Here is a 26,838-nt window from a genome sequence, read left to right as displayed (position 1 = left end):
TAAGAATAAGCAACTTTGAATCATCCCAAGTTAATGAGATATCAAAGAATGGATACAGTCACTGTGATAAGAAGCTGCTCCTTTCCAGTGGTAAATGTAAGCTAATTTGCTCTACTTCTACAGAAGGTAACTGGGTTTTTATCACCCCACATGTACAAGGGGTCAGTGAGTCACTCACTCACAGTTACTGCCCAGATGTAGGTTCACTCCCTCGGCAGAATCAAGATAAAGTGAGGCAGCTTTTCATTTAGTGGAAGAGGGATTAGCTGCCTCTCATTTACTGCAGAGCATTAGTGGATCAGCTTCAAGTGGCCTCCGAGCAGAGGACAGAGAAGCTGCAGTTTACCATTCCAGGATAACTTCCTAATGGGCAAATCTAAAATAACCCCTGGCTTTTGCATCCCTAATGGATGCAGAAATGTCATGTCGCATTTAGATAAATATAGTATATGGCATGACATAATTGTCTGCAGTAGTACATTACTGGACTGGATGACCCGAGAGGTTCATACTCATATGTACTCCAGGTACCTATAAAATGCAGGATTTTAGGATATTATAGGATTCAGGATGTTAAATATTTGAAACTGCATCACCCAGCTCTTCCTAGTCTGTACTAAATTCAGTCTTTTTAATAGAATAAAGTTTTTTGAATGTTTCCTGCCTGTTGTTGTTACTGAGCTTTTTTGAAAATGACTGTTGAAGGACAGGATGACTCTATGGATGAATCCTTGCATGTAGTGAACAGATGCACAGAAAATAGAAATTTTTAAACATTAAAAGTCAAGATTTTGTAGTGAAAAACAGGACTGTAACCTAACTATTCAGTTCAGAGAACAAGTTGCAATATTTGTTTCCTGTAGGCATAAGCACAATGTCATTCTTAAAGGCAAGCTTCCCATCCAGAGGTTATACCCTCTGAGGTCTACCAGAATAGAAAATGATCTCAGTAGGAGTTTAAAGAAATTATATGCCTTAGACAACAAATTATACCTCAATGCATGGTTGTTCACTAGCAAATTCAAATAGGACCTTGTGAGTAAAATGCAAAGGCTATGAGCTGCTGAAATTAGATTATAGCTGTCAGGGAGCCTATTGTAGAATTCATTGCTCTAGTTCATTTCTTTCAGTTGAAAACTAATGACAGGGACCACCCAACCCACCTCCATGTCAGAGACCATGTATATGCAAGTGCTAAGTGAGTTAACAAAATGTGAAAAAATCCACTCAGAAAACAGCTGTTCTGGCTGTGAGAGCTAACAGCAAAATCAGAGACATGAGCACCAACATTTCCTCTAGCAAAACCAGAGGAGACCAAGTATCTTAAGGAAGACCATTGTGAGGTGATTAAGTCACTAAACATTAAGATCTATTGAATATCCCACAGAAATGAAAGAAGGCACAAATCCAGTTAACTCCCCCTCATGCCTCACACACATACTTTTTGTAGACAAGCTTTTAGTGAGATTCCCAGATAAACTGTGATTGTACCTTGACAGGCTTTCAATCTAAAGTTTTTGGTACTTTCACCTAAATGAACGATTTAGAAAATCACCTTACTGAAGAGTATTTCCCTAGTGATTAATGAGATTCTTCTTTCATTAGCCAGTTCACTGTGCCACTAAGAAATCGGTCTGATTTAGTCTGATAATCCTGTGTGGAGGAGAAACTCAATGAGTATACACTATAACAAGATGTTTTTCTGAGGAATTTTGTAGTAGATGGAGGACACTTACAAGTTTGCTGTAGCAGAGTGTATCTAGCAATTTTTAAATTTCCACTTCCTCTCAAATCATCACACCTCCAGCATGTTTCCCCCAGTCTGTTTGGTTTTGCTTCGTTGTTTTTTTTTGGTTTCTTTTTTGTTTTGGTTTGGTTTTGGTTGTGTCCCTTCCCTTCCCTTCCCTTCCCTTCCTTTCCCTTCCCTTCCCTTTTACTTTCCTAGCATGATCCAAAACCTCCACAGCATGGAATATCCTCCTCAGAAATTTTGAACTTTGGACTACTATCAAACCTAAACATTTCCCAAGCAACTTCCTGAGTACACTTGGACCTTGGACCTCATGGACCACTTTGTGTCTGCAAAACACAGTGATGGAAGCAGTGTCTTAGATGATTTGGCCAGCCCCTGTCCCTAGCCTCCATTCTTTACTTTTGATTCCAAAGTCCTGTTTTTCAGGGTTCTTTTCCCCTATAGCTTAATAGCAATCTGATATTTTGGATGAGTAATGTAGAGGCTTCATTTTTGATGCTATTTTCCCACTAGAATTTTTATTTCAACTGCCCAGGAGAAAGTATTGCTCTTAGAGTAGAAGTTTCCCAGGGAAAAGCTGAATGTTATCTTTGAGATTCCCCTCTGTAAAGTAACATTAATTCACTAGAGGAATGATCAGATCCTAAAACAACAGATGAAATACAGTGGATTATTTCTGTGAACAACATTCTCTATGCATGTCCAAATGTTTGACTCAGTTTTTTGAGAAGTGAGCATGAACAGACTATTTCCCATTCCTCTAAATGCAAAAAACAAATTCAAGCAAGTAAGTAATAATGACGGAGTATTTTCCTAGGCAGAATTATCTGTTGATAATTGCTTTGTGCCGATGAAATGTGATGATAAAGGGAATTCATTTGTAAACAAGCCAGTAGTGCCAAGCAAGTGTTGAGATTCAACAATATCACTAGTACTACCACACAACCATTGTTGGGCAGAGGCAGAAGTGGTACACACTTCTTTCTTTCTCTTGCTACCCCCATGTCTTGCTTTAGTTTAAGTCCTTGGATCTGGTACAGCTGAATAATTGAGAGCCTTTCGCAGGCAAAAGTTGCCTCAGAAAGTGGGAATGTAAATATTACATATGTTTGCACTCCTAGAGATAAAACACATACTTTTCGCTTTGTGTCTGTAGTGTTTGTCCAATTATCTCTTGATTGTTGAGATGTGAAAAAAATAATTCACATACATTAAAATTCTTGTAATTTTCACAGGAGACAATTTCAGTTTTAAAAAGGAAATGTATCCCTTCGTGTTTGGCTTTGTATCCACTTTCTGGTGTCCCAGAAGTATATTTTTGCTATTAGAGCATCTGTAGTTTCAAAACATTATGCCAGACAAGTACTACAACTAGGAGACTCCACAGAGAGAAGGTGGGCCTACCAGAATAGGGATGATTCTGTCAGATAAATGCTTTCAAAATAAAGATAACTCTACACAGATGTAACATATATTTATGGGCATATGGGCACATGGCACTACAGATTTTTCTTTTTATAATAGGTCCAAAAAGTGTACTGCCTTATGTTAGTTTCACACAAGGGTCTTTCTCCTCTCTCGAAGAATCTCATCTGTTCTGTAATCCTTAACATGAGTGGGTTTGTTTGTAGTAGATGAACTCTCCCTTCACAAAACATCAAGCACTGAGATTTAAGCAGTAAAATCCACAACGGGTATTGACTTGAATATTACCATTCCTTCATGCCAGGTTCTGGGTATGGAAGTCACAAGTAAGCATGAAATACGTGATTATCTAGAACAAATGCAGTGGTCCAGAGGGTGTTTACATCAGCTCACACGCTGAAGAAGCAATCCACTGATTCATCAGGAAATTTTTTTCTTATTTTTTCACAAAACTTCAGAGTCTAAAGCAGATTTCTCTTCTTGTGTACCTCATTCATGTCTTGGAATTTACACGATCCAACACAGATTCCTATCCTCAGCAATCTGCTCTTTATTGTCACTCTAGCATAGACGGTTTCAGACTGTGCCTATTAGATTCCTCACCTCAGGAGATGTAGGTCTAGTGCTGAATTAGAAACAGCCTTATGTACAAGTGAGGCACTTCAAAGCTGGTGAACCACCCCATGAAGGTGAATCTGGGCATATGCGGTAGGCATCAAATTAAGTTTTCTAATAAAAATGTAGCCCCATTAGACTCTGAGTCATTGGAGCAAATACATATGCATACAAAGTAGAGTTCTCTCATGGTCAGTGAAGTGGGTACTTCTACGGTGTAATAGATCTGATGATAATGTTAATGCCTAAAATAGTAAAACTGAATGGTACTGTATGTATTTTTTGTCATTGACTATAAAGAGGTTTGAATGAACAGCTGAAACTTAAATACTGACACTCTAGATCCAAATTAAGTGAGATTAAAGCCTTATGGACACTGTAGATATCTAGATCATGAATCCCATGTGGTCTTCTGGACATTTAAGCAGTGCTTAGGTTAATCAATGTTCTTACATATCTCCTTTTTGGATTTAGGTTTCCAAATTCTACTTAAAACATACTTTAGATATTGAAATGGTTTTTTATGTCTTGCCTTTAAAGACTATAGGGGAATTGCTCCTGAGAAACCTTATACTAAGCAATGGAGACCTGTGACACTGTGAGAAAATGGGTTCTGGAAGCCCTCCCAAACCTTGATTTAAGTTTCACTTTCCTCATTGTACTGAGAGAAGGAATTGAAGTATATTTTATTGGATATGGAATAAAATATATATTGCAAATCTCACTGAAAGTAAACTCTAATCCTTAAATGGCCTGTTTATCTCACTGCTTACTTTCTTCAAAGAGGTTAAGCATAAGATACGAGTACCTCCTTGAAGGTAGCGTTTCTGGTTAAAGTTAACATTCTAAAAATATGAATTTTGCTCGTATTCAAAGGGTGCTTTAGATGGTAAAATGCTCTTTGCATTTCTAGAAGTTAGATACCACCTATATTTCTAAATCTTTGCCTGCCTCAAGCACCTTAGTGCTTAAGTTACCACATTTTCCTCAAGTTTATATGGTGTTAGTTCGCCTTCTGAAGCTAGTGACTTTTTCCCGTCCTGGCTTTAACAATCACAGAAAGCAACCTAAGACTACAGATTTCACTAATTCTTATTACTTCATTCACAGCCAGATGCACCAATGCCAATGAAATAAGTAAAAGCAGCAACATGCTGTAAAGAAGCACTTCATTGTACTGCTTGCACCTTGTTATGTGACAATTGATACATTTCGCATTACTTTAGAGTCTTCTGATATAATTCCAGGCATACACTAAAAGAGTTAATTGGGTGCTCTTTGTGGCATATTGATCCTCTGGAGCTATGTATTCTTTGCTCTAGTTTGCTTTGTAATGTAAAAGCTCTCCAGCTCTTCATTCAGTCACAGCATGGGTGACTGGTGGCAATGTCTCATTACTGTACACAAAATTCAGAAGAGAATGCCTGAAGCCTGCACATAACTCATACTAGTTTCATTGCATTAATGCAAATGGCAGAAAGTTAAATGATAAATTTTTCATAAAGTGATTGCAGGCAATAAGTAATACCTTGCACTGGACCAGAATCTTCACTGATTTAGTGATGCATATATTGCAAACTGGGGACAGGTTGGAGTTCTCTGTAAAGGAAAAGAAAGCAAAAAGTTCATTTTTGCAGTTCTTCAGTCATAAGAGCATTCTGTGCATGATCATTTCCCAGAGTAAGTTGCTGATGTTGTTATTGTCATTATCTATATTAGCATCACTCTTGCTCATGGGCTAGCATGCCACTGTATTAGAAGCTAATAACAAAAATAACAAAAGGTCTCTGCTGCAAAGAATCAGTATTCTAAGTGTGAAAGATGAAACATGAGGCACAAGCACCAAAAAAAGACCATGCACGTCAATATGACAGGCAGTCCTCCTACCATATCTGTTGTTCAATTTTTACTATTTTTTTTTCCCAGGCAATATAATAAAAAAGGGTTTGCTAAAATACAGTTGTGTACAAGTAGTTACTCCCAAGTGGTAAAGGGGAGTGTCAAGCACAGAGGCGTTTTCCCAGGTTGGTGACAGAGAATATAATTGTGGTCCAGTGAAGGAAAAATTACTGGCAAGACTGGATACAGACTGGATTTAGAGAAGGGAAATATATGTAACACAATAAAGAAGGGACAGACAGAGGGAAAAGAGAGGAAGTGACGGATAATGGTTACAATTTGATGGAGTAGAAACAGAATCTTTGTAGCAACACCTCTATGGTTATTATTAGGGAGGACTGTCTTTTCTAATCTGGAATGAAAAAAAAAAATCTTTTCAGATGTTGGGATGCAAGGTAGTGAGAGTTTTATCTTTGTGAATGGACTGGACAGGCTGTTTCTTAGATCTGTCACTCAGGCTCCAACTCTTAAGAAAATCCTTTATATAGAATGAGAGAATGGTTTTAGCCAAAGATGATATACAGGGTGAGGATCCTGACCTGCAGTTCTCAATAAAAGAAGTAGCAAGAAATATTTTTCAATAGAAATGAAAGAAGTCAATTTAGCTATAATGGTTAGACATTTCTAAAATAAAGTTGGAGAGATCTCAAATACTGTGGTTTAGAGAAAAAAAGTGAAGGTGGAGAAATGAATAATAACCCTCTGCCCACGTCAAATAGGCTACCTTATGGAGCCACTGTCCAGGCACATTCCAGAAGTTTCAGGATAGACGAAAGTTTAAAGTTTTTTATGCGACTTTTTGCAATTAAACCGCACTATGCTTTGTATAGAAGTTTTGGTTTTGGTTTGTCATAGCAGTTTTAGACTGAAATCTTGAAATGATCACATTACAATAGAGCAGCTAAACTCTGTAAAAAGTATTCTGACAAATAAATTCCAAAGAAAAGAATAAGATTTTATGCACTTAGCCCTGAAGTCCATGGCAGCCATTTCCATAAATTTTAATAAAAATTGGATTATGCCTGAAGAAAAATTAAACTGAGAAACAATAGTAGTGTTCATTGTATTTGTTTGTTGAAGTGCTCCCTCATAGATGTTTTTCTGGAAAACAAGGACTTGCTAGTAGGAATGCATTTTGAACCTTATTTAGGAAACATACAATTTCACAAGAAAACCAATTAAGTCCCACTAAGATCAGTTGCTAAATATCAGCTGCCTGTACGCAGTGACCTAGAACTTGCCATTATATGAATAATAGGGGCTAAACAAAGAACATAGGCATTAATTTCTGAAGACGAAGAAAAGAGTAAATTACATTTTAATTTATCTGTACTTTGAATAGCTTTGCCTGAAGACTTTTCAAGCTTAGGATGAAATGGAAATTCATTCACTTATCTACATTTTTTTACTTTTATGCATGGTAACAATCAGATCTATTGAGATTGGTTAAAGCTAGTAAATAAAAAATGTATTTGACAAAGACAAATCCTGTGTGCTATGTAATAACCTGCAAATAATTATGTTGTCTGAAAAAATAAGACTTTAAAAATTCAGATGTAATTACTTAGGATGCTGATATCTGGTATTATAGTAGCCAAATTAATATTTGGGGTTATTAAGTGTTGCAATACTGAATTGTGCAGTAGCATAAACTGATTTTATTATCCAGGCTGCACTGAGTAGGATTTAAGGAAAATGGAGACACTGACCTGAAAGATTAATTTGGTACTATTTTGTTAACTTATCATAAAACACTCAGGACTAGTAGTAGGAACATTTAGGACAAGATTTCCACCCTCAAGTAAGCCTTGACTGAGAATATCTGTAAAAATGTGTCAGATAATTGGCTAAAATAAATCAATAGACATATGTTTTTCAAGAGAACTGTGGAGAAAATTTGCTGCATCAAACGGGTATCAAGGTACGCACGTGTTTGTGCAAGACAGGGAACCAGAGGCAGCGTTACTGTCTGCCTGTCTCTAACGAGGAATACCTGAACCTGTGCAGAGGACAAGAGCCTTGATGTAAATGTTTGTGGCTCTGCTCTTGAAGTAAGTTCATGTTAAAGGGGGTTATCCCAAGCTGCTGGGAAACACGCATGTAAATAAGACTGCTGGCGCTGAAGTACGTGGAGGTGGCTGAAAGGTCAGAGCAGAGACGGGAGAGAAAAGGCCACAAGCAGATGCAGGCATGACCTGGCTGCTTCTGCCCATTGTTCGGCATGGAGAGGAGGAGGGGGATGCGGTGACAGATGTACAGCAGAGTCCCTCTCCAGAGATCCAAAGAGGTACTACAAGGAAAAAGCAGGTGAGACAGGTGCGAAGGAAGCAGAGCTGGCTCGAGGTGTAGTTACAACAGGCACCCGCCTGCGTCTTGGATGCTCATAACAAGATCAGTGTTCAGAAGTCTTTTTAAAATTGAATTACCCGTGGCCTTTCTGGTTCAAAAAAGATTTATGAAATTGCCACTGGAACGTAACTTGGGCAGTGCTCTATGTGTGTGTGCATCTCTAGACAGGCTGGTAAAAATAGCTCTGATGGGCTTAGCTGCCCAAGGCATCTCATTTCATGGCTTATACAGGAAATTAAATGGGTGAGGTCACAAGTGTGACCTAACAAATGGCATTCAGTGCTATACCATAGCTAAAAATGAGGGGAATAGAATAAAATAAATTGAATTTATTAACAAAACAAATACTGCGTAGGCTGCTGTGTTGACAATTTTATTAATTTCTATATCTAATTTAACTAGGTCCTTGTGTACACTTTTATCTTTTTCTGAACAAACTACAGACTGTCCATGTGAGGCCGTAATATCCAAGGACTGTGCCTGAGACCTTACATCCACGTGTCCCAGACTGCGTGAAGGCTTGCCTGAGGGATGCTGGCCATGCACAGACCCAGCGAGGACACTGCCCAGCACCCAGCAATAGAGTAAATGGTATCCCCCCACATGCATGCGCGCATACACACATACACACACACAGTTCCTCTGGAGTCTGATGGATCCTCACCACTTATCAGATCAGGGATAAGCCCTGGTGAGGGCACTTGGGGACCTTAACAAACTGAACTGCTTAAGCTTTTAGGGGAGTGAGATTTCTGTCTGTTGTATCTTGTGATTTTTCCTTCAATGATAAATGCTTTTTAAAACCCACTGAAGCAATGAAATCCACAGTAAAAGACTCTTTCAACATCTAAGCATGCTACAGGGCACAAGAAGCATTGTCTATGAAGTGTTTCTTTTATAAATTAATTCCCAGAAGCCAAAAAACCCCAGATACATAGCTGACAAAAAAGTAGTATACTTAACCCATAAGCGTCAAGGTTGTTATTTATTGAAGACTACAAAATAATACCCCAAGGAATAAATTTTCAGTGTAGTTATGGGCGTTTTATAGCTAAATTCCCATAAGCACCACTGTGAAAATATAAATGCAGGAACACATAAAAAAAAGAATGTAATCACTTTTGTAGTAAAATTGTAATTAATTTAACAGTAATTCCATTTAAGTTCTAAGGTTATTGTACTGGAATCAAAACTTATTTTCATTGCTAAGGGAGCACCTGTCGATAGAAAAATTGCTGGATTTTTTAGTGCAAAACGTATCTCGGTGCTTTATGAAACACTGATTAGGAAACAACCTGAATGCCTTAGAGTTAACAATAAATAACTAACATCAGGCAATGACTGTGCTTGTGGCCTTGTTTGTATAAAATGGGCTTACAAATTTTAACCATTATACTGATATAAGAATATCATTAAATGTAATATTATTCCTACATAATTACTGAAACTAGTTGAAGTACTGCCACAGGAAGACTTTTTCACTTCAGTGTGATAAAACTATTTCATTATGATTTCTTCATCTTTCGTTTATACTATGAATCATAGTTTCATTTTAATTGTTCTCAATAATGTTTTACTATTTCATGTATCAAAAGTAATAGCAGATATATCCACACACATATAATATCTTGCAGTTTAATGATTCAACATTCTTAGCAAGAAACTTGTACTGAAATTCTGACATTTCCAAAGAAATATTTTCCTGGAACTGTATCTTAGGAAACATTGACATTTGGATTTTCATTTTAATCAGAATAAGAACAGATTACAAAATGTCAGAATTTCATAGAGAATGGGAATTCTCTTCTTGACCACCTCTAGTATGCCTACAAAAATATGGTAATGATTCAGTGGCTAATGTTATGTAATTTCTATTTCTTCTGCTGTGCAGCAGTGCCGTATTGTTAACTTGTGATCCGTCTGCTGTACTAGTTCAAATACTCTCATTCTCCTTGTATCTTACTTTTACGGAAAGTGCACAGGGATTTTTGTTTGTTTTTTTGGTATATAGCCTTCTACACTGGAGCCTTCATCTGCAGTTGGTGTGTCTCAGTGAAGTAATGGTGGCAGCAGCTGTATCTTCTTGGGACACCAAATTCCTTTTCTGACATGAGATGTCAGTCAGTCAGTCGGCCAGTGATGCTGGTCAGTGACATCTGTTTGGAGCCAGGAGCATCAACTTCCCAAGGCGGGTGCACCCAGTCAAAGTCTATTCTTAACTGTATTTTCTCTATAGGCTTCTACTGGCATAACCATTGTGCTCCAGGTGGTAACTATTGACTTGTTTAGCTTTAGAAGGAAATGCAAGTGGGGAATGAAATGGCCAACAAATAATGTAAAAGGCAATTTTAAAGGTAGACACAAACTTATAGTTCCTGTGATCTCGTGCACTGAGAAAAAAAGTATGAAAACTAAGTCCCTTAAGGGAACTAAGGAACAAAGACTAGATACCAACCTGCTATCCAAGGATGTGCGCTAGTAGACCCTTTGATACGGTCTAGCTAGTGCATTCCTGCAACATGTGCAGAAGATTCCACATGCACAGGAATCTCTGTGTTCAGTCCTCCCACTGTTTTCCTCTCACCCTAACGCAGAACTGATGAACATCTTCAGTGACTCAGAAGATCTTACCCTGATCTTGTACAACATGAGTTAATAGCATCTGAAGAGAGCAAGAGCAGAAACTTAAAAAGAAGTCACAAGTAAAAAAGACCTTTGCATTACCCACAGCGGTTTTAGATCTCTATTACAAAATGATAACCCATTCTTAATATGCAGAACACTTCTCTTCGATATTACCTTGATAAAATCTGAATAGCTGGGTACTTGCAGAAATGTTAGTCTTCAATCACTGCTTAATTTGACCTACTTCTGTGAAATATGCAGTTTGGAAGGTTATTGAATATCTGTAGAAAATGTTCTCTGTGATCACAGAGCTATAATGACTGATCATATATGATGACTTCTAGTGCCAGCGATGGTAGGGTGAATGTACATGGGACCAGAATATATCATGGGGCCTTTCTGAAGTACTTAGTACAATATGCTTCCTTATTTCAGGTGACAGTACTGTTTAATTCCATTTTCACATTTAGTAACTTCTATCTTTTTTCAAAGCGAAATACTAAATTGACTTCAAGCAGACTTAAAACAGATATCAAAGAAAAAATATACCAGATTATTAACAAATGGAGTCACGTGGTGTTGGCCATGAATGCACATGATTGTAAGCAAAATCCTATTGATAACTGGCAAGATATCCCTTGGTGCCACTGGTTATGTGCTTTACATTGGTTGGTCGAGGGCTTTTAAGTGCAAGAATAACATATCTCCTGGTAATGCTAACCCATAACTTTGAACATGTGGCACAACAGCTGATTAACTTATTATTATTATAGCTATAGAAATCATAAATATAGATACTGTACTGAAAATAGTTACTGGAAAGAGGCGAGCTGGCTGCCTATTGTGTAGCAGAATCTCTCATAAACCAGATAATTTTCTCTAAGCAAATGTGACTGAAGCTTAGGAACAAATATATGCAAATCTGAGGGAAGCTTCAAAATCCTTGGCAACAACCAGTCAGTCATAAGTAAACTGTGGTACCCAGAAGCAGCACCTGCAAAAGCCAGTAGTCAAAATAAGGAAGTATGTAAGCTACAAAGGAGGAGGCTCAGGATGATGTATGGGTCTTACTTCTGACTACTGGGAAAAAAAATCACTTTGATCAGGATTCACTGGCCGTAGCCATTTTCTGGACCTCTGATGCTGAAGCTAATCATCCTTTGACTATTAACTGGGCCAAGCTGGGATCAGGGTGGAGCACAGCAGCGAGCCACCAGCACAATCTTCCCCTCAAGGATGGTGGAAATTTTTTTCTCTCTGTAAACACTGATTGAAAGAAATGATAGTGTAATACTCAAACTATTTTGGAGGTTAGCACATTCACTAAAAGGAAAGGAAAAAGCAAGGTTTGATTCTTTTATCCTCATATAAATAGAGCACGAAGCTTCACATTCTAGTTTCATAAAAGTGCTTAGCTGTACCCTGACAGATCTTTGCTACGTGACATCATATTGGAAGCCCTCCTTCCCCCTTTTCTCCTGCTTTTTATTTGTCATACCCCTCTTTTTCATACTACTTATTGTTTGGGTGATATTCTGACACAGAAATCGCAATGCAGGAGACTGATTCCTCTCCCTCTAGCGTATATTGGATGCGAGTCTACAAAGCACACCCTGTCTTCCTTTTCTAGCTCACTGTCTGTCTTTCAGACTACTGCATTGAAGACTATATCGGCCAGTTTTTTTACTGTCCTAGCCCTGAGATTCAGAAATTGCAGATACCCATTAATTTGTTCAGAATCAGTAGGAATGCCAGCTGCTCACTACCTTCCAGTATCAGGCTGTTGTGATTTAAAAGGTTTTTTATAGGCAGAGTAGCTAACTTCTAGTAAGCTAGTTTAGAAACTGCCATCCCAGCCTCTCCAATTCTGCTGTCCTGTTCTCCTTTGCTGGTATCACTGTCTCATAGGTGTATACCTTTGTCCCCTTCAGAAGTAACCACTGCAAAATCTCTGCCTCAAAACATTCTCAGGTTTTCTCTATAACCTAAAATTTTTAATGAAGTCCTCATATTCTGCTCTTTTGCCACCTCCTTATTAACAGAGTACATGTTCTTCAGGGTGAATATCTTTTTTATCTGTCATTATGACATTTGTCATCCCCATTGTATGGTTTAGTCAAGGCCATATATTTCTTTCCTCATGGGTTTAGAAACACTTTTTTTTAATGTTTCCCTTGTTCTCTATTCAGCCAGCACAAACTGCCCTAATGCGCTCTTCATGCACATTGTAAATAAAGGTTTCTCTTTTCTCTTCCGTATTGTTTTTGAAACTTTCTTAACTTTAATTTACTTCTAGGGTGACAGACCACGGTCGTCCATGCTTTGAAATTCTTCTTGATAACTCACTCTTAGCCAGGTAGCTACACTCATAATGACAGGATTATGACAGAATCTGAGGCTGTCTATATGAACTTATAAAAAACAGGAAGCAGCATATATAAAGAACTTAATCATGGTTGCCATGGTGATGCCTTAAAAGTTAGAGGATGCTGCAATTAAGGTCACTTGCAAATATTCACTTGCCTTGTTTTGTTCCCATGCCATAGGAAAGTAAATAATCTTAATTAATATGAGGTTGTTTTGTTTGTTCTTTTTTTTTTCTATAGGATCCCTGCCTCATACAGGGTACAGGACAGAGTACTAATTAAAAAGCAAGCCCCACCACTGTGTTTTCTCCTACAGGTTTGGACATCTTACTTCCTGCAAAACATACAAATTGTGCTTTGAAGACAGAACCATTAATTTCCTCTTGAGTTTTTCATGGCATCCATCTGTACAATCTTACTAAATGCTTCAAAAAAATGAACCGAGTAACTGTCAGCTCTCAGTTGTCCCCAGATGGATTATCTGGATTGCAGATTAAGTGTGGCACAGACGTACAGATGAGTAAACTGACCCTGCGCAGAGCCGGCATGGATCCAGCTGGACTTTGGGGCAGGCAGAGCACCCTGCAGCCGGTGCTGACTCCAAGGCTAGCACAGGCTCAGAAGCACAGCTGCCCTTGAAGACAGCGAAAGCCACGAAAGCCAACCCCACAGTACACGTGCTCGCCATGCGAGCTGTCAGTGCTGGTGCCTCTGCACCATTTCCTTGGAAGTGGGGCACCGGTAGGTGCAATGGAGAAGCGGCTGACCCAGCTCCACATCTGACTGCTCAGAGCCCAGCAGGGCTAATTGGCTTCAGTGTCAATACCAGACCTGCCAGAGCCAGGCTGCGAGGTATCACCACACTGCACGGTTTCTCTAGTGGCTAAACTATTATTACACCAGTTTTCCTCCCTTCCCGATGCAATCAGTTGTTCCTAGCCCCCGGCTGTGTTTGTCACACCCTCAGCTGCTTGTGAATCTGTGCTGTGAGCCAGCTGATGGGAATTAGGAGACAGAGAAACAAACAGAAAATGCGGAATACTCACCAAAAAGGTATTATTATTTTTTAATACTGTTGATTTCATTGGTCTGGCACACAGCATGAATCCACATACACAGTTGAATCAGCTTAACTGAGTGGGTAGTAAAATGTGTTATGGGGGAGCTTTCAAACAGTCAGCGAGAGGGTAGGTCAGGGACCTCAATTAACTAGCTTTGCTATTGCTCACAGGGCAACATCAAGCTCTTCTCTAAGCAAGTCATCTCAGATACCAAATAGGACCTGACTTGTCAGAGCTCTTCACACAAAACAGAGTTACCATTGACTTTGTAACAGTTGTGAGAGCTGAGCACTTTAGAATCAATTTTCAAGTCAAATCTCCCAAAAAGAGGACTTGATAATTACTATCTACCTGCTAAAAGTTTAGCAAGAACTATGCAGCTGCCATAATCATGGAGACAACCTTCCTATCACTACGGTACAGGCCCCTGCCTCTCTAACTGCACAGTTATCATTTTGTGATAAGCAGGTAAGGATCCTACAAATACACTTTTAGCTCCCTGTTTAGCTCTGATTCATCTCCAGAGATTTTTTTTTTTTAATTATTTCAGAAAAATAAGATGTGCAAGTAAAGTAAAACTCACCATAGTACTCTAGATATCTTCATAGCTGAGTGTTTGCCTTTGTAATCTTAATAACATTATTTCAGCATATTTCTCTTTGTACGTTTGCATGTGCATGGAGGGGGGGGGATATCAAAAGTATATAATGACTTTTGATCCATAAATCATAGGATTGTATCTCTGTCATCAAGATGGCTCTCATATCTCCTGTTCACTTCACTTGTTTTCTGTTCCTCTTTTCCATTCTATCAAAGGATCTGTTTTCTTCTTCTGTGCTATTTATGTGCATAGTTATTTTAGAATTTAAAATCTCTGGGATAAGAAGTTTTCATTTTGTGATTATGCTCAATACATTCTTGGGTTGTTCAGGGGAAATTGCTACTATCACTGTAATAATTTTAAAAATAACTTAAAATTAATCAGTTTTTTTCCTCTTGTCACAATATGTTGTATTAATAAAGATAATGAAAAGAGTTATGTTATATTGTGTAAGTATCATAAAATGATAGATTATGTTGTATGTAATCAGTTATACAGCTAAAAATTTGGCAAACAAAGGCTTGGGAATAGAAAAAGGCAATTGAAAAAAATCCTCTTTCCTGGTTGTATTGCTCTAAGGCCCTTTCTTTTAAAATTACTTACTGTACGCAGAAGATTCTTACCGTTTTTCCCCTGATTTATTTACGAAGTATCATCATTTCAGGATCACTTTACTTTCTGCAGAAGTTTCGAAACATGACATTATCATATTATGCATAGGCTGGAATGGTGATAGTATTTGATTCCATCCCCTACAGAGCTAGTTCATGGGGGGGCTGGTGGAATCCATCAATGCCTCTTGATATAAATGTACACAGCAAAAAAGACAGAAGCTTGGACCCAGCAAGTCCCTAAGTTTTAAATTGCTGAAAATGAGGACAGTGCACTGTAATTGTCATTTGTTTGTGCTCTTTTCATACTTATTTTGCAAAAGGAGCCATTGTTTGTCTACTGTTAAAAACTGGGATGAACAGATTTTCAGTTTGGATGTCCTGCTGTTTTGTAAGTGCATTACTTTGTTGTATACTGTCATGTTCTTTTGCAAGGCAAGGCAGTAGAAATGGAATTATTTCACAAGATTTACAGTGGAGTCTGGTTCTCAGAAACATGTTTCCTTAAAAGCAATTGTTTTTTTGGAACATGAGCTTGTTTTCTTTATTACCTTATATGAATGCAATTAACTTGTGTCTCATAGTAATAGTAGCATCAGTGGACAAAGATACCGTAGAATCATAGACTCATAAAATACCAGGTTGGATCATCTGGTCCAACCTTTCTTGGCAAAAGCACGGACTTCAGTACAATTGAATAAACTCTCAGTAGCCCCTATATTCTGATTTATCCAGTATTTTCTTTTCACTGATGTAAAGCCCATCCCAGATGTTTAATAGCGGCAAAACGTAAAACAGGAATACAAACTGGAGTTTATTGCTCCACACAGGAGTTTGAGGTGCAGACAGAAATGCATTATGCAGTGTATATATATACAACACAATATAGACTGTATATTGTTCACAGGTAATTCTGTACCTACTGCTTGAAGACAATAGGACTGCAAATAAATGCTTAGGCCACTGAGTGGGCCTGATGGCTGAGGTAACTGAATGGGATGTAGAAAATCACTGGGCACAACGTGAGGAACCACTGGATGTGGCAGTAACACCGTGAAGAGTTGAAAAAATTACAGGCAGTGCCATGAGATAGTCTGTGTCCACAGGTGTTTAAGGGGGAGTCATGGAGAGATGGCCAAACTTTGTAGATAATGGTTGTCCAGTGATCGTTTGGGGATCAAAATCCTCAAAAGCCAGCAGTGCCTAGTGTAAAGGTATCAGTGGCAACACATAAGGCAGAGATTGCCTAGCTAACAGCACACCGAAACTGGGACCAAAGGGGATAAACTAATCATTAGCCAGTGGTTTCTTTGGGACTGGGTGGAGGGAGAGGGAAGTACAAAGGTGGTGCAAAGGATGGTTAAAAAACAGGAAAAGGGGGAATAAAGTTTGTATGTCACACAATTTGTGCTGTTTGAGGGTACTTGCTGAGCAGCCCTGCACTTGACCACTGCAGCCTAAATTAGGAAAATGAATCAACCTGCTGCTACGGGCACAGCAGGAGTGTCAAACGTGTTTCTTCAGTCAGGAGGATGAGAACGGTGTCCCTGGCTTGCAGAAGAAAACCTGGACTTGATGGATGATGTGACCTCATATCATTGCCTCAGTGTCTGAGGTCTGGCAGCATCAATATCGTCCCAATCAATGCCTAATAGAAGTAATTGGTTAATATTCAGGAAAAACCTCTTCAAGGTTGGTGGGAATCAGAAAGTGGAAGCAACAGTAGGTCTCCTTCCACTTGCTAAATAAATGATCTTGCTAAATTGCCTTTTTATTTACCACTTGCTTAATGATGCCTTCAGCTCATTTTTCTAGCATTGCTCTCTGCAGAATTTCGTTACAATAAATATTCTTTTCTGGGTTCTAAGTTATAACCCTTGTCACTTTCTCAAATTCACATGTCATAAAGCTGTAGCTTTCAAAAAAAGTTCTCAAAATTGAGACCTAGTGTGATGCGTTTGCATATAGCGATGTGCCTAAGTATAGATTTGCTTATGTATTCCAGGTTTTATTACCTTTAAATAATTTACTATCCAATCCCTTCCCCGTTCTCAAAGTAAGAAAGTGACAAGCACCTGTATTTTCCCATCTTTGTCTGGAGTCTCACTATTTTCTTGATTCATCATTCCCATAACGAAGTCATTACCTTAAACTTCCAGAGTTCAGAAGATACATGGCAATCATCACTCGCAAGATTACTAAAATATAGCCATTTATAACCATATCTCTACTGGATATTTGCTACTTTATGTCAATTAACAAATAAAGAGTAAATATATTTGCATAGGTAAGTAGAGTAGGCTCGCAGCCCTGTGCTACTGAATAGAGAACTAGTCAGATGTTAAAAAGCATCAGTACACATGAATGCCTTTTTCCACAGGCAGTTGGCTTTTCTTCTCTGGCTTAATTGAAAAGGCTCCGAGAAAGTTTGTTGTGTGTGTAAATTGTGGTGGTAGTGATTGAATATCGGTGACGTTTTTATGCTGAGCATCGCAGTGATTTTTCCACTGACCAGCTGCAAGGCATTTTTGCCTCCAGGCACTGTGGAGCGCCTGCAAAGCACAGCTGATAGCCTTTTCAGCTCCATCTGGGATTTGTTCTGACACTACTTTCCTTGTCACACTTTAGGGGCTTTACACGGCAAAAATATGGCCCAAAATGGTCTTATTGTCATTCAGTACCTCTTCCTAATGTTCTGTTTCTCCTCTCCCTGCCTTCTCTCTTTACCACGGGAATACTTGACATCCTTTCTGGAGGAGTTGCTCTTTTTGTGCCAACAGATAAAATAGACTTGGCAGGTAATTTGGCAATAATTGATCATATCCAAACAGTAATTGAATTTTGTTTGCTGTTGACAAGGAAGAAGCCAACACCATGCTGTCTCTTCTGTGACAATAAGCACCAAATTACATTACTCATTTCATTGCTCATTCTCCTATCTACTTCTCTGGACATGTAACTCTACAAGTTACATGGATGGGAAGGGGAGAAAGAAGGAAAAGACTGAGGACCCAGTTTGGCTGTGACTGTACCAAGTGGCTAGGGGCAGTCAGATCAAAGAACAGAGCTGTGGCCCTCTTTCTCACATTGCCTCCCAAGAAAATCCACCGTGCTTTGGTTTCAGCCAAGCATTTTTTGCTCATTTTACATTATCAACTCCACAATTTTCAGGACACTAATTTCAGATTACTGTATGGGGACCTATCAGCAATATTTACTTTTCAATGGGCCAGATACTCCACTTTGGCAACTGTGTCAAACACCATCTGGGGCCTGGGCTCAGTTTTTCTTAATCACAAACAGCGAGTTGGCTCTGTATGTAGCGCAAGAGACATTTTTGTGTCTGTTGCAATACAATACTTGCCACCAACATTTTGGGGCTTATTTACTGACACTTCTTTCAGATGTGAATAAGGATAAGTCTGGCAGTCCTGCCCCACCACCCCCAGCCCCGAAAGCATACTTAATCCATGTTAGGTGTGCTACCTGTTTCAATATATTCACAGGGTCCACCAGAGACACAGCTTCTTTTATGGGATTTTTTTGTGACAGAGAGGGGAGTAGAATGAAGTCAGGACTCAAACACACATTCATGTGTCATAAAGGCCTCTTCTGCACAACCAGGTGCGAGTGGGTCCTACCTACACCCATGGCCGAGAACAGAGCAGGCTGAAGAGAGGAAAAGTATGTGCTGAGAGGAAATGTGTGAAAGTCTCACAAATGCTGACAGGCTCTGGAAACTTGTGGCCCTGTTGCATTCTCAAGAATTGAAAGATGACCCAGAGTCTGCTGAGCATTCATTAAGGCCACCAACACAAGCCAGCACCAAGGAAGGGCTGTGCAACCCAGACCACATCTAAGGCGGCGGAGGCAGCTGTGTGCCATCAGAGGCACCAGGACTGCATGTGCTTTTGAGGAAACCCCATGAGGGACTCCGCACACCTGCTGAGAAGCCACTGTCACTCCAGTGCAGCTCTTCCCGGTGAGCAAACTGCTGGGCTGGCCTCCACTGGGACGACTCTGTGTGTGTGGCAGAGTCTGTGACAGTGTGTACCTGCAGGTATGAGAACACTGGGAGGGAATAACCAAACGTACCGTGAGAATAATCATCAGCTTTTAATAATACTGGATTGATTTCCTTTATAATAACAGCTTAATAAAATTTATTCCTATAAATATTGCTGTGGTCTGTATCTCACCCCAACTCATTTCCCTACCAAGACAAGGGGAATTTACAATACACACACACACACACACACAGAGTATGTATAAAAGGGTCAAGAGTCATTTACTGCAGTAGGTACAGCTGCCAGAAAAGATCTTAGGAGTTTTTGGAGAGCTTTCCTGTGCTTTGCAGGATCAATTGCACTATTGAAAGCAAAAGTCTCGGGTTAGCATTATAACTGACTTAATGTTGTGAGTTAGAATTTAACTGACTTCACTGAGATTGAAAGGAAGTAATTTAGGACAGGAACTGCTGTTAAATGTAATGGATACATTACAAGCTGGCTTCAATTTCCTTTATTGAAGAAGTTGTAAAAGTAATGCCATTTCAAAGAAGACCTTTTGCATTTGGACCAAATGAAGAGGCCATCCTGTGTTTTCTCCTGACACATCAGTGCTTGGTCACTTTTGAAATCATTTGACCTTGTGACTGCCAATAATAAAACAAAAAGGGCAGTTACTAGTGAATAAAGCAGTAGACTTATTTTGGAATGTACGGTATGCCAAACCTATCTTTCTTTTGGAAGAAAATGACCTAGTTATGTCTGAACATGAAACTGTGATTTCTGTGTGATACCACAGGATGAAAGAGTGCTGTTTTTCTTTTTCTTATTATCTTCAGTCTTCAGGGTTCCTAAACTGTGGGTGAGAATGAAGTTGACCTGTGAGGCCAATCCATTATCCCTGTCAAGTCAAGGAAACCTCTGAGAAAAAGTTAAAAAATACTGGTACTCCCAATTCTCTTTGAGACACAGAGGAGGGAAGGGCCTCAAAAGCACAGAAAGCCCTCTTCATTTCTTGAATCTGTAAGGTAGTAAATTTACCAGAATCCTGGAGAAAATTGGTGCAAAATTAGAAATCGTAAATTTAAGAGAACTTATCAAAATGACAAAATCAGAGCTCCCTGTGATTGTAGAAACTTCTGAATGATTTGTGAAGTTTTGTAAAATATACAAGCAATTTTATGAATTTATTTTGCCTTGTTTCTTTCTCTCTTGAATTTTTCTCTGCTTTTTTCTTAGGCAAGCTGTGTTTGATCTTATTCTGGAGGGTCAGAGGCATTCACCTCTTCCCTTGAAGCCTGCCGTGCTGGCAGCTCCAGAGGAGGGGGTATATTCCAGAAGTCTGATGAAAAGGAAACATAAATGCCAGAAAACAAAACCAGCCCTAGAACTTGAAATTAACAGACAGGGCAATTGAGAGTAGGTAGGAATGCAACATCTCTAAAACCTGTAGATCTAAGATGGTCTTGCTGAAAGGGCGCTGGAAATTTAAGCGGGGAAAAAAAGAAGAGTGTATCCTGTTATTCTTTCCATTAAGATTAGATTCATACACAGATGTAGGTCTTATCCACCTGTTGCCTGAGATGTGATGTGCTTTGGTGGGAGTATGCTCTCGTGCTTCTCCTAAATTCTTCCCTTCTCTCTCCCTGTCAGTAGCTACCGGTCTGATCTCTGCGACCTAGGAGTCTTCTCCCTTCCTGTGTCCACAATGTCACACAGATACTGAGTTCCTGGGTAATACTTCACCTTCATTTCCTTGAGCCAGTTTTTTAAATTAGGCAAAATCAGTTCATGTGCTAGTGATTTCTACATTGCTACCAACTTGGGAAAGTAGAAATGCTCAAAGTAGAAATGCTGTGCTATGACCTCGGGCAAATCACTTGGTCTCCCCGTCTCCATTACAGGTGTTAGAGAAGGTCCTGGGAGCATTACATAACTGATGCTGCAGCAACCCTTGAAAGCATGGCTACACGTGGACTTTAATGCAAGAGTATCAGTGAATCTAATCATGTGCAGGAAAATGGTAAACTGCAAAATGTCTGACATCTGCTTTTTTCCAATGCATTTCAGTGAGATAAGTCAGGCATCACCAATTATTAATTTGCTTTTCTGGTAAACATGTCTAAAAAACATATTGGGCCTGGATCTACGAAGGAAGCTCTGGCTGATTGCAGGATGAATTACCCATCTCAATACGTCTGAGGAGATGGACTTGAATGTTTTTTCAGATTGAGCTCTTATTATAATGAAAACATAGCAAAAAAGAAAATTGTTTGTTTTGTCATCCTCTTAAAGACCATTCTAGTTACTGAAGATTGAAAGGGCTTATGATTTTAATTTCGGAAAAGCAGACAAACTCAATAGAGAATGTTTTGTTACTATCTCTCTCTCTACTTAATAGTGGAGTTTTTCTTGCTTTTTGCTCTCTTTGCAATATTTGATTTTGCTCTCTTTATAATAACTCACAAGTTTCCTGAAAGGTAGAGAATAGCATTGTCGCTATTTTACAGGTCAGGAACTGAGGAGTATAGAGACAAAGAGGCAAATCTAAGCATTTTAGCAGCAATGTTTTACTACCTGCCTTTATGACACAGACCTGATTTGTCATCTTCAGCCCTACGTTCAACATCTTTGTTGCCTGCCTTTGCAGTTAGTTTGGCACTAAAGAAGAATGTTTTCAACAGATGCATGAAGAACAGAAAGCCACTAAAAACATTAAGAGATTTTAGTGCTTGTAACTTAGCTGCTTACCGGGGCTTATTGACCCTAGTTAGTTAGACATCCTATGGTAGTCAATGGAGGGAAACAAAGACTTCCAAAACATGTTTCACTGGACCAAAAGAAGATGTCTACTTCACTCTATTTCTCTTCTGTGAATGTAAACGGGCTTGGGAATGACTAGCTCAGATATGGACAATTACTGTGTAAATACCTAGCTGTATTCTGATAAAGTCCACACCAGCTAAGCTGGGCTGTTAAGCACATTAAGGTCTGAACTGATGGGCCTGCAGGGGAAGACTGGCAAGGTTTGGACACCTAACCTGTTGTTTTGTGCATTTACCTCAACTGAAATGCCAAAAGCTTTACACAGCATGTAGTTGAGCAAGGTTTTAAGACTGGATTTCCTGAGTCCTTGTGCTAAATGACAAATTTGAGGCTACATATTATCTACAATAATTAAGGAGGACACTGTCAGTTAGCAACGTGTAATCCATTCTAGTGTTGGATTAGACCCCCTGTGACTCCTTAGTCTTGGTTTCAGTCTCCAATGAACAATAGACTGGGATTTTCTTCCAGTGTCTTGGCTCTGGTCTCTGTTGACTCGGGCCAAAAAGCTCTCCTAAGTCTTGTGAACTGAATCACTGACTCCAGAAATTACAGGTCTCAACTGTGTTTTACCTGCTTTTTAGCCGTGAAATACTTTTCTGGATGTCATGGACAGACTGGCATGGTGGCTGCTCAAGCAGAATCACAGCAGTCGCTGACACATAACGTAAAGTTGATTTGCTTGGCAGGACAAATACAACAGGTGGACAGTGATGCCTGCGCTGTAAACAGAGACCTCAGAGAGATCACAGCTCAGCCCCACTGGTGCAGTTTACACAGCCAATCCAGACGACCCCTGGGAATGGCAGGCTCGCTGTGGCTGACAGCTCAGATCCTACACGTGGCAATTCCTCTCCTCAGACTGCAGCTTCTACAAGGTGTTGGATGTCTGAGCACCATGTTCCTCCCAAGGGGGACTCTTTATCCCTTTCTGAATTAGTTGTTGCCTTATTATCTCGCTCCTAATGGATTCAGGTATTCAGCTCCAGCTGGGGACATGCAGTGAGGTCTCCTTTGTCCAGGTGGGTGGGTTTCGCGTACTGTCATTTACACAGCCTGTGTGATGGCTGCAGTTCCTCATCTGGAAAAAAATGTATCTGCAGGTGGATGCATCATTAGTGACTTTCCTGGATGCTATGCTTTTGCAATTGAGCATTGTTTGTTCACTACCGTTAAATAGATTGAAAGGTATAGAGTGATTGACATAACAATAAAAGATTGAGATCTACATTTCCTCTATGAGTGTTGAGAATTACAAATCTGATTTTTATAATAGAATTCTGAATGTCTTCCCATGAATGTTTCACCTAGCACAATTTATTTATTCAGACCCTGAATAGGAAACAAAGAGTTCCTAACCTGCAGCAAACTTAATTCTTAGAATATTAATGGAAAGAATACTTGAAAAATATATGAAAGTATTTGGATTAATTTTAAAAATCAATTAATATTCAGAGATAACATTTTGCAATATTTAGAGCCCAGCTCCTGACTTTGTGATAGTTCCTGTATTCCTTTTTGCTATGCAAATTGACTATGTGGTATAACATTTATGTTTACAATAACTCTTCTGACTTTGGTTTACAATTATTATTTTTTGTGAGCTACAATTGTTGTTTTGAAATATAGAAAGACAAAGTGATGAATATCAAGAAGAAATAAGATGTCACAGCTCGCTACTCTCAAATTCGTTGGGATTTAGACAATCTTGTCTTGAATCCTCATTAAACTCCCTAACACCACTGAAGATTAAAAAGAAGAATCCTATCAGATATAAACAAGGTGATACTCAGAAATAAAACTTACACAAGACTGTAAATAATACTACTTTAACCAAACACACCTTTACCTCTTCTAAGTTCACAAGAGAGTCTTACGTATAGAAAGAATTTTCAGAAATCAGAAATTGAGACTATAATTTCCTGCAAGGCCTGGCTTCTTATAAACCTTTAGACACAATTAGAGTGTTATTGGAAGGGCTGTACTGTAGCTGTCAGTCCTGCGGGAGCTTCTATGTATTAATGGAAAATGCATTTTAAGTGCAGATGTATGATAATGACACCATCTTTGTTTATGCGACAGGCATAGATGCTGTTATCACTTAGTGTGTGTATGTTCTTGTGCGTGAGTGCACATGCTGATATATTTACATAAAAGCAATCATTAAATCAGTGGTTTGCTGGTTTTGTTCCTCTCTTTTTCTTACACAGAAGTGGTGAAATCCCACTTAGATATTGACAGTATAAAGGATGCATGCAAACATCCTTTAGGAGGGTTAATTTTAATTCTTGACAGTTTGATTTAACCTTAGTTTTGTTTGCCTATCACAAATGAAGCGATATAACATTTATTTCTTGCACCTCTGTGCACACACTATATATTAATGAATGTATTTTTGCCCAGCTTCATTTCAGATAGCCTTTTTTTTTTTTTTCAGCAATGTAATTTATTACTACAGGATGGTTTAGGGTATTTTTTTAATGGAAGATTGGCATAGTGAGAAAATTATGGTTTTTCATACACGTTGTAAGAGATCTAGGTTTAGAACAGAGATTCCTGTCATACAATGGGAGAAAGCCTAATTGCTCATGTCATGCTGAATAATCCTTGTTTCATGGTTTCTTGACAGGAAACCAGAATATCTATGGATAATAAGGGTCTCTCATAAGCATCGAAAATAAGGATGGAACAGTCCTACTCAGTGGTTCTTACAGCATCCATTCTCACCTGTTTCTGGTGGGAGTGGAGCCATTATCTCGTTTCTCCTTCTAAACCAGCTCCTGTAGAAAAACAGCCATGGGAGAAAGGAAAAAACCAGCTGTGCCAAAGAGAGAGGATGGGAAAGGTGTGATCCATGCATGGAGATAAAATTCGTCTCTACCTAACTTCTGCATTAGGTATCTAATTTGAAAAGGTGATTCTCAAAAATTCTGCGCAGCTCACATGTATTCCCTGAAGAATATAAATTCCATAGAAACCCATTTTTTGCTGTTTACCTGAAGATATGTATTTGGTTTGCTCAAAACCACCCGAGCAGAGAAATGTCACCTTTATCCCACAACATGTAAGAATTTTGTAACGTATAGACTCCTCTGCCTCTAATGTCCATGATGCTTAATCTTGCTTTTTATGTAAGTCACATGAAATGCAGACATCACCATTGAATCACTGAATTGAGACTAGACTACAGGTTTATCTACCCCAAAGTAAGTGCGCTAACCACCAGGAAATAGTCTTGCTCCAATGGATATTTTGCCTTTGCAGCAGGGATGCAGAAAAGTTGTTCTGCACCTGAAACAATATCCTATCTCCCCTAGATATGTATATACACCTCCATCTTCTATTCTTCTCTCCCTCATGTTTCCCCTACTTGCACCAGCAGGAGTAACCATCTTCAGCAGCGGTAACTGAGAAAACCCCAAACACACTTACAAGTATTTACATGGAAATGATGGAAGATTGAAATACCTTCAGTCCTAAAAGAAAGCAGAAATTAGATTTTCCTGAAGGACTGCTCTAAATTCAGACCAAGTACTTAAAATAGCGCATCAATCACTGACTTGCTGTCCTTTTGAAAGTCAGAAGAAACATCTGCTCAGGTTTTGAAAAAACAGGGTCATGTGGAGCAGAGTCTTCTTTTCTAGAGGCTTTGGGATGGAAAATGTTGAGGAGAGGTGAAATTACTTTCATTATCTAAGCTTTAGAGATGGGTGGGATTTGAGCCATGCCAATGTTCTCAGCATTGTGATGTGTGAATTTAGGCTCTTCTGTATCCAGTATACAGGTCTTTCTTAACCCTCTTCTGAGAGACACAACTCATATATGGACCCTGTATGCTCCACTGCAGCATTGGGCACCTAAAGCTTAGGGGCTTTCTGAACATTACAGTACTGACATCTCTTTGGACACCTGGGACTGTCAGGACACAATGAAGGCATAGAAAAGAAGAGAACGTCTTACAGAGACATAGTTACAGGTTGACAAAAAGAATAAAGAATAAAGGTAAGGAAAATAAAAAGATGGCCATTTTTGTTGAAAGAAATTATCTGTTGTTTTCCTTGTGTTGCTTTGTAATTCTGAATTCTCTCTGAACTAGAGAGATGTTTAGGCTTGGAGGACTGTCTGTGTAATGTCTCTAGTTTGCCATTAGAGATGTAATTTCTTTCCTTTTTTTTTTTTTTTTTTTTTTTTTTGGTGGGCGTGGGTACACAAGACACCTGTTTGGTTAATTTGTTTTTCCCTTTGTGGTTGTCTGTCCCCTCAAATTTTGTCTGCTGAGTCGCTCCAGTGCCTCTTAGCAGCTAACATGGACTGAAACACCTGGTTCCTTTCTCTCTTTGCAAGTGAGCACAGGCTGCATCAGCATTTCTGCTCCTGGATCAGCTATGGTCAAACTGCACAGAGAATGAAAACTGAAGGTGGGAACACCTCCAGTTCACATTATTAATTCCCAGTGTGCCTGGGAAGGCGGCAGCAGGAAGAGACAGGGGAACACAGAAAAAATTTAAAGAAGTCTGTAAAAATAGGAGAAGATGTGGTCTCATGCCTAAAATGAAGAAAAGGCTTTCTCATAGTAGTAAAATCTTTATGACTCCAGCCCTTGGGAGCCTGGGGAATCTGGGGAAAGGGTGTGTACAGCTGCCAATGTTGGCAGGAATGTGCGTCCTGGCCATTCGCCTGGGTTTCCTAGATGTCTGGAA

The sequence above is a fragment of the Rissa tridactyla genome, chromosome 1 (assembly GCF_028500815.1).
Source record: "Rissa tridactyla isolate bRisTri1 chromosome 1, bRisTri1.patW.cur.20221130, whole genome shotgun sequence".
In the NCBI taxonomy this organism is placed as follows: Eukaryota; Metazoa; Chordata; class Aves; order Charadriiformes; family Laridae; genus Rissa; species Rissa tridactyla.
This window is presented reverse-complemented; position numbering follows the sequence as displayed.